We start from the raw sequence: 8,745 nt of genomic DNA, 5'->3' as shown, positions 1-8,745 counted from the left end.
GTTGAATATTATGCTTTATCAACAGAATTAAAACCTAAAAGCACAGACCATTCTGTTAAATGTCCATGATTTAAGGTTCTTGAAGTCTATTGTTTTTTTTTTTTTTTCCGATATTTTTATTAAAGTTTTTGCATCGACTTTTACAAAAGACAAATTGAACAATATGCCGTTTTCTTTTTAAAGAACATAAAATAATATAAGACATACACTCCCACCTCATAATTATAGCAGTACCAGTGGGTGTACAAACAGAAAAAAATCCAATCTAATAATACTAGTAACAAACCCTAGGGTACAAGACAACAGTTCCTGAGTGTACAAGGGAGATGTGGAGAGTATCCAAAACCCCCACCTCCACACAGACACATAAAGACCAAAACACACAAAAAAAAAAAAAAAAAAAAAAAAAAAAAAAAAAAAAAAAAAAAAAAAAAAAAAGAAACACCACACATGATAAATGGTCAGCTTAGTTATAGGGATGAATCAATTCTGTTAGAAAAAAGAAATATGTATAAAGTAGTTAAATAAATACCATCATAGAACGCAGGCACAATAGAATCCATATACTTAAACTTAGGCCTCTTACTTGAACATAAGATAAAAAAAAAAAAATAAAAAAAAATGATAGAGTCTGAGCTGGCTAATTGGGAGCATTGCGAGACCGCAAAGTCTGAACATGATCAAAAAAGGGTTGCCAGGTCTTAAAAAATTTGGCCGTAGACCCGCGCAGGGTGAATTCAATCTTTTCGAGTTTGCTAAAATGCAGAACGTCTCTGATCCAGATTTCCCAGGATGGGGCGGAAGGGGACTTCCAACATAACAAAATTCTGCGTCTTGCCAATAAGGTGAGAAATGCGACCAGATCCGCTTGAGGCGTCGGCAAGGCAACTGAATCAGGAAGAGCCCCAAACAAAGCAGTTAAGGGCACAGGTTGGAGGGTTAGCTGGATGATCTTAGATAAAATCAAGAAAATATTAATCCAGTATTGTTTGAGGGATGAACATGACCAAAACATATGCATTAAAGAGGCAGGTGTTTGATGACAGCGGTCGTAGTCAGGGCTAAGATTGGGGTATATTTGAGCTAGTCTGGCCTTAGTCCAATGTACACGGTGCAGAATCTTACATTGAATCAGCCCATGTTTAGCACAGAATGAGGAGCCATGGACCCGGTAAAGAATTTTATCCCAAGAGTCGTCCTGAATCACACACCCCAGATCCTGCTCCCATGCCAATTTAATAGCCGAGATTGAAGAGTTACTAAAGGAACATATTCTCCCATACAGACAGGAGATCAGGCCCTGTAATGAGGGCGGAGGCAATAGAAGGTTATCAAAGTCATGATAAGAAGGTCTAGATGGGAAATGAGAGGATTTCTCCTTAACAAAACTCCGGATTTGTAAATAGCGAAAAAAGTGACTTTTTGGAAGGCCAAATTTCAATGAGAGCTGTTCAAAGGAGGCAAATGTATTCTGAATGTACAGATCAGAAAAAGACCTGATACCCAAAGAGGCCCACAAATAAAAAGCGCCATCAGCTAACGAAGGCTGAAAAGAGGGATTTTTCAAGATGGGTGATTGAAGGGGAAAAAAGGTCAACTTAAAATAACGACGAAATTGATACCATATTTTCAAGGTAACTTTGACAATAGAGTTATTATAAGAGCCTGTACTCGAAGGCTGTTTTTGGGCATAGATCAGGGCTGGTAAAGAGGCTGAGAGGTTCTTGAAGTCTATTGTTTCATCACTTTGCAACATTTGGCAAACTGCAGAGTGGTGGCCTTAAATAGTAAAACTATGTACTATAATTTCCAGTATTTGTTCTGTATTTTGTCATATCTCGTTGTTAATGTGAGGTTTTTAGGGGGGTTGTGTTTGTGTTTGTTTTTTTGTTTTTTTCCCCCACAATTTCTCAGATGAAATTGCATTAAGTGATGCTGAAACAAAGGACAGTGAGAGTGAATCAGATGATGATGACACAGCACTCACAATGTCGGCGTGTGGCACCAGTGAGCCTGTACATGCAGTAGCTGATTCCACAAACACAGCGCAGCTCCAAGACACTGTAGATTGTGGTAAGTTACCACTAGCTTGGTTTCTGTGGATAAAATGTTTGTTACAAATATTAAAACTTAATCAAATTGTGTAATCAGCAGATGAAGTACCACTCACAATGCCTGCAGCAAGTGAGACTGCTGCTCCCTCTGAAGGTAAGGGGTGCAGTTGGTTCTCTAAGCTTATTATTGTTTCATCACTTTGCAACATATGGCAAACTGCAGAGTGGTTGCAAAAAGTCCCTTGGATGAGTGACAAAATGTTTCTCCCACTGAAAACGCTACGTCCAGATTAACAGAATCAACGTTTTGGGATTTACTTATCTGGATGATTGAGCATGCATCAAGAGACTTTTATTCAACTTTTTATTCAGTCTTTTATTCACAGTGGAACACTAAATGTTGTCTCATTTTAGAAATTTGATAAATTTTCAAAGAGAATTTTAGCTCGTTTTGATATTGATGGTAGCAACACATTTCAGAAGTTAGTACAGGGTAGCATCCATTCTTTTAGCAAGCAAATGTTTTTTGGTTTTTTTTGTTTGGTTTTTTGTTTGTTTTAACTACTACTTTATATATCTTCCAGAGAAAAATGCTGCTCAATCCCACAATTCCCGAAGAGCTCCCAAAAACATGTGGTCCAAGGCTGAGGTTGCTGCAGTGATGAGGCATTTTAAAGACCACATAAACGAAGGGAAACTAGCCACCAAAGATGAATGCAGTCATTGCAAATTGGTAGAAGATCCGGTGTTGGCAGGAAGAACAGTTCAAAACATACGAGATTTTGTAAGAAACAGAGGATTAACTGCAAAAAGGCAGAAAAAAAATGAACTAAAATAACTGTTTAGCCAGATGTGGTTTTACATCTTGGTCAGATTGCCAATTGTTAACACTGATGTTCTGTTTAAAGAAAAAAAAAGTTCTTGTTAAATACAGAAGTAGTTTGTATTTCATAATTTTTACATTTAATTTATTTAGGGTTTTTTTTGACGGGTTATATTTAAAATAAAAAATTATAAATGCATATTTTCTCCCCTTAATATTTACCTTTACACTATTAAAATTCATTTTAAATGTTTTTAATTTTTTCTGTTTTCTATATTTTTATATTGTAAACAATTAAATGTCAAGGGTCAACAGTTATCAAACACTTAGGTGAAGAAATGACACTCAGACAGTTCAACAGTTAACGTGCACGGGTGAGAGCTCAAAAGAGACTCACACCCCGCCCTTTGTCTTGCTTCTTTATTTATTCACTTAGTATAGTGATGTCACATGGCAAAGCAAAGATAAAACAGGAACTTAGCTGCACGCTCTTCACTCGTGGGGGGAGAACATGCAGTTCCTGAAACTTAATCTAACAATAACAGCTGGTGTTAACAACCTATTTTGGTTAATGCTTTGTACGCTTGCAAAGATGATTATATTTGCACACATCTCTTGTGATTTCCTGAACAGTGGTGACCCACTGTTCAGAGAGTTCATGATAGAAAGACATTTGCATAAGCAGAAATATAAACACTTATTAGTATATCACTCAGTTACATTTCATGACAATAAAAGTTAAAAATCCTCTGACACCCCCTCCTGTTGTTTACATTTGCCTTATGCACAATACTGTCATTTTGTCAGTTCATAACCTCTTGTTGGGACATTTTCAGATAGAACATCATTAAACAGTTTTGTATCATGTCCTTTTTCAGACGCTACTGAATGCATCCTCATACAGCTCGCCGTCGATCTGGGACAATATTACATAAGCTCCTAATGTAGCTGTGACCATGTTTGACACCATGCTTTTCAAACAAGGTATTACACATGCTGCGAAAATACACAATAATAGCAATAGAAAACTAATACCAAAAAGTCAGGGACTTCCACGAACCACTCAGTAGCCATGTCCACCAATCATCAGTGCTTGTGACATAGTCTTGTTGTTGGGCATCTCTGAGTTGCCTAAAGGTATTTAGGGCAGTGGTCATGTTAAGTGAGTGTACATTGTCTGGAATGTATGTGCAACATGTAGTGTTAAACAGTACCTATACCTCCTTTTTCGGCTAGGATCATGTCCAGTGCAACCCAGTGCTGCATTACCGTGATGCACACTGCATCAATCTCTTCATTCTGGGCCTTGTTAATCTTCATTGAAGCATTCAGGAACAATCCAAAACGATAGTCGAGTGTCTCTATCCTGAGCATGTTCTTCCTAGTTCCCACCCAAGGGAAAAAGGGAGTGCAGTGCTTTCTGCTCAGTGGTCCATAGTTTGAAACTTTTGGGCACATCCATCCCCCAGACTGAGTCGTGTCCCGTCACTGGGGGCGCCTCGCGCTTCTGTCTTGTTGCGTGTGTTTCTGCGGTGATCTTGAAGGTGTGGTCTGAGATCAGTATTGGTGCACACAGGCCGTTGGAGTTTGGTGGGAGCATGAAGTAGGTTTTAGGCCCGCAGGCCCAAGCGGCTCCCTGGACCCAGAAAGTTCCTTTTTTCAGGGTGAATGTTCCTCCTTTTGTACTTCCGGTGAAATCAAGTGTCTGTGTGCAGTTGTGGTTCCGGCCCAATTTTCTGTTTCCCTCTGAGAAGTTGAAACAGATTGGGTGCTGGGTGTGTGGTGGCAGGATTATGGCGAATGATTTGGTTCTTGTGTTGCTTGCGTTGATGTTGACCCAATGCTCTTCATTACATGTGTAATTCCAATTTGTCAAGTTGTAGGCACAAGGGGTGTCTTTGTTGTCCTTGGTTCCGTTGCACCATGGGATAGTGTCTGCCTTCCTTTGACTCTTCAGGAATAGTCCTAACGCATACAGGTCATTAAGTCATTGTGTAGTTCTGCTCCACACTTTAGCCATTTCTTTTGCTCTGCGATAGGTGCGGCTTTCTGTTCGTCTTTAAGTACATCAAGTGGTATTAGCTGTGAAGTTTCAGACATTAAAGTTTGTATTGGTTGCTGTGCGGCCTTCTTTGCGGCTTGGTCTGCGAAGTTATTGCCTTTAGTAATTTCTGAGTCATCTTTTTTGGTGTGCAACGCATTTGCATAGTGCTAGTTTTTTTTTGGCAAAGTTATGACTTCTAATAGTTCTTTTAGGAGGTGTCCATGTTATACTGGATTACCCGTGGAGGTGACCATTTCCCTATTTTGCCATATTTTAGCGAAATGATGCACTGCTGCAAAAACATATTGACTGTCTGTGTGTATATTTATATCTTGACCTTTGTGCAGCATGACAGCCGTTAGTTCTGCACTCTGTGCTGAAAAAGAGGAAGTTAGGGCTTTTGCTTCTAAAACTGTGTCTACTGTGGTTACTGCGCAACCTACACAGTTTCGCCCGAGACTATTTTTGAACGCTGAACCGTCTTACAAAGATGTCAACGAAACAAGCTTGTGGTGTCCATTCTATTTTATCTTTCAGTGCTAAATTTTTTCCATAAATTAAGTTTTGCAATGGTCCAGCCAACAGAGCATATTCAGGTATCCAGCATCTGCAAAAATTGCAGAGACCTAAATAACTCAACATTTGTTGTTTTGTAAGTGGTTTTGGAGCATTCTGCACTGCTAGTTTTCTGCTGTCTAACAGTGTTCTGCCTTCTCCTGCAAGCTTATGTCCGAGGTACGTGACCTCTTTGCTCCACAACTGTAACTTGTGTTGTGAGACTTTGTGACCCTGCTCTGCTAAGTGTTGCAACACAGTCATGGTGTTTTTTCTGCAGTTGTCTTGCGTGTCTCCTGTGACGAGAATATCATCAACGTATAGAAAAAAACTGACCTGTGGCAGGGAGCGTGCATAATGACATAGATTTCTTTAATGCCTCTGCATACAGGGTGGGGCTGTTCTGAAAACCCTGCGGCAGTCTGGTGTAGGTGTACTTTTCATTGTCAAAAGTGAATCCGAACAGGTTTTGTGAATCTGGGTGTAATGGCACAGAGAAAAACACGTTTGAGAGATCTATAACTGAGAACCATTGTTCTTTTGGTGTCACTTGATTTAAAATTGTGTGTGTATTTGCTACCACAGGTGGGATTTGTTCTGTTACCTCGTTTATTGCTCTAAGATCATGAACTAGACGATATTTTTCTGTGTTTGCTTTTTCACTGGGAAAATTGGAGTGTTACAGGTTGCTTTTGTTGTCTTCACTAGGATGCTGACTTAACTATCACTAATATTTTAGAGAATTTCATTTTTGGTGGTTTTTTAGTCAATACTGTTCTGCATGCTCCTGTGTCACAAAGCATCGACATTGGCTGTCCATTTACATATATGACACCAGTGGTTTTGTGTTCATAGCCTAGAAGTAATTGTTCTATGTTATACACGTCCGTGTTTTCATGTCTCACAGTTCATAGCTCACAGCTCTAAAACTAGGCATTTATAAATTATATGCCTAATCACTATGTGTCACTGTGATCCACAAATTTGTTTCCAAACCAACAAAATAAAATAATCAAACAAAACCGAAAACATACATGAGTCAGGACACAAAAAGAAAAATGCTGCTACTGAAACAGAGCAGAAGGAGGAAAACTAAGCTCACAGACAGCTGCATGTGTTGGCTTTTATGCAGCTTCTGCTCTAAAAACAAATAAATAAAAATAAAAGAAAATGTGTAACATGGTCATCAACTTAGCGGTGTCCACATATTTAATTCAGCTTCTCAATCCTGTAGGTTTAGTTATTATCTACAGGGTTTGGCTTATTAGTTGTTATTATAGATGTGCTCTGTATCTCAGTAATATTTATCTAGGATAAATGACAGGTTTTCAAGCAGGTTAAGTGCCTCTATGCACCTAATTGGTTTAGATATTGCTTTTATTTTCTTCATCTCATATGTCATTATACTGAGTTTGAGCAAACCTTAAACTTGATGCAGACTACTTCATAACAATTATCCATCTCACATCATACTGACTAGGATACTTCTTGTCATTAATATTATATTTTTATTAATATTATCATCTTTTTCTTTCTATATAATAACAATAGTATATTACAATATTTTATTAGTGTATATCACTATACTACTACTGAGCCGATTTAATAGTTAGGATCATCTTACTCAGCAAACAGATAATTTAGAATTCATCCAATCTGTACAAATTTGCTTTTTCTCTGAACAGGTTTGTGCCTACTTTTAGACTGGTCTCCTGTTTGCCTCATCTCAGATCCAACCTTCAGTCACATTCATTCTCTCTGTTGCATGTCGAACCAAGCAATTTATTATTATATATTTTATATTTTATTTTTTATCCATCAAGGGCTTCGGGTGATCTGCAGTTTCACCCTTTCCCAAGCTGGAGACATCTACCTTTCTACACACTTTCCTTGGCTTAACAATGGCACAGCCTTAATGTACATTATACATTTCTCTATTTTATTTAAAAGGTTTTCATGTGAATTATTTCCTTTTATTCATTTTATACATTCTGGGCATGGTCGTCATGCCAACTATGTTTCATTGTTAATATAAGTTTACAGGTTGTTATCCTTCCTAGTCACTTGCTGTTCCTATCATCTTCCTCCTCACTGTCATTCCTTTTCCTTTGCCTACACTCGCGGGCAAAATGCCCTTGTTTTCCACAGTCGTAGCAAGTTGTATTTTTTGTTCTACGATCGTTATTTCTTCCACCTGCCTTTCCCTTCCCTCTGTAAGGGCCTGGCTTATGTCTCCTATGTTCACCGGAAAATGCTACAAATAATAACTGTGGGCCTTTTTGCTCACTACTTTGTTCTTTGTTCTTTTTCTTTTTTTCTTCGCGTGCTGCGGTGCGCTTATCATTTTCTGCCATCCAGGCTTTAAAGTGTTGCCACTCTGTGACATGTTTGGCTTTCTTTTTAAAACTTTTTTCATAATTTATTTCTGTTTGGAGAGTTTCCTTTAAAATAGTTACTGCAGAGGGACTGCATTTTCCCTCCCACGCAGGGCAGTTTAACTTCTTTCGGTTCCTCCATCTATTTGCTCTAATTTTGACCGGCGCCGGGACAAGTTTTCTCTAACCACTGCTCGTCAGTAGTGAGTTTTGTAGATTTATTACCCATTTTTTCCTTAGTTTATAAATATATATTATGTTCTTACACACGTACACACACACCCGTGGCGCTTTTCTCTGGCACGAGGAAATGGGAGTGGCTATTGACACAGCCTTCTACCCTCAAGCTAATCCTCGAGGGCGGTGTCAATTTTATGTGTTGAAGCACAACCTATTCCCATTCCACCAGTACGTGAGCGACCAACGGTAAACAGTGGCGTAGTTCAGTTTTTCTAATATACTGTGAAATCAACTTACTCCACCAACAAAACAGTAAAACAACAGTTCATACACGTAATGAGTATTATTCTGGGCAACTCTGTGTCTTCCTACATTGCTCCGAGCCCTTTTTCAGGCGAGCCAGTAATCTCTACGAGTCCTTTTTCAGACGAGAATGTTACTTAACCTGTATATTTTATGTACAGACCCCAGGTTGCCTCAGTCGTTTTTTCGCAAGGTGTGTTGAGTGTAAAATATTCACCTCAGTGGATTGTCGCCGGTCTGACGTCCGTCATCAACCCCCACCGTCGTGGACCTGTATAAGACGCTGGCCAGCACCAGATTCACGTCCCTGGACTTTATCCTTTCCGAGAAAGGAGCTGTGCACAGGCTTGAACGCAGGTTTATCATGACGTCGGGACTTGATGAGGGCGTTTGGCACAAAAAAAGCCAGTC

General features: G+C 39.0%; 1 long non-coding RNA gene across 1 annotated transcript; it reads left to right on the top strand.

The window, feature by feature from the left end:
- LOC121813855 lies at positions 1 to 3,103 on the top strand. Its single transcript, XR_006053926.1, has 4 exons — positions 1 to 75; positions 1,721 to 2,073; positions 2,152 to 2,208; positions 2,639 to 3,103. It is a non-coding gene; the product is annotated as an uncharacterized LOC121813855 (long non-coding RNA).
- Positions 3,104 to 8,745: the final 5,642 nt, after the last annotated feature.

This window comes from Haplochromis burtoni, unplaced genomic scaffold (genome assembly GCF_018398535.1).
Source record: "Haplochromis burtoni strain Fernald_Lab_line unplaced genomic scaffold, NCSU_Asbu1 Contig_3020, whole genome shotgun sequence".
Classification (NCBI taxonomy): domain Eukaryota; kingdom Metazoa; phylum Chordata; class Actinopteri; order Cichliformes; family Cichlidae; genus Haplochromis; species Haplochromis burtoni.
Note: the sequence above shows the minus strand (reverse complement) of the source record. Positions and strands in the feature narration are given on the sequence as shown.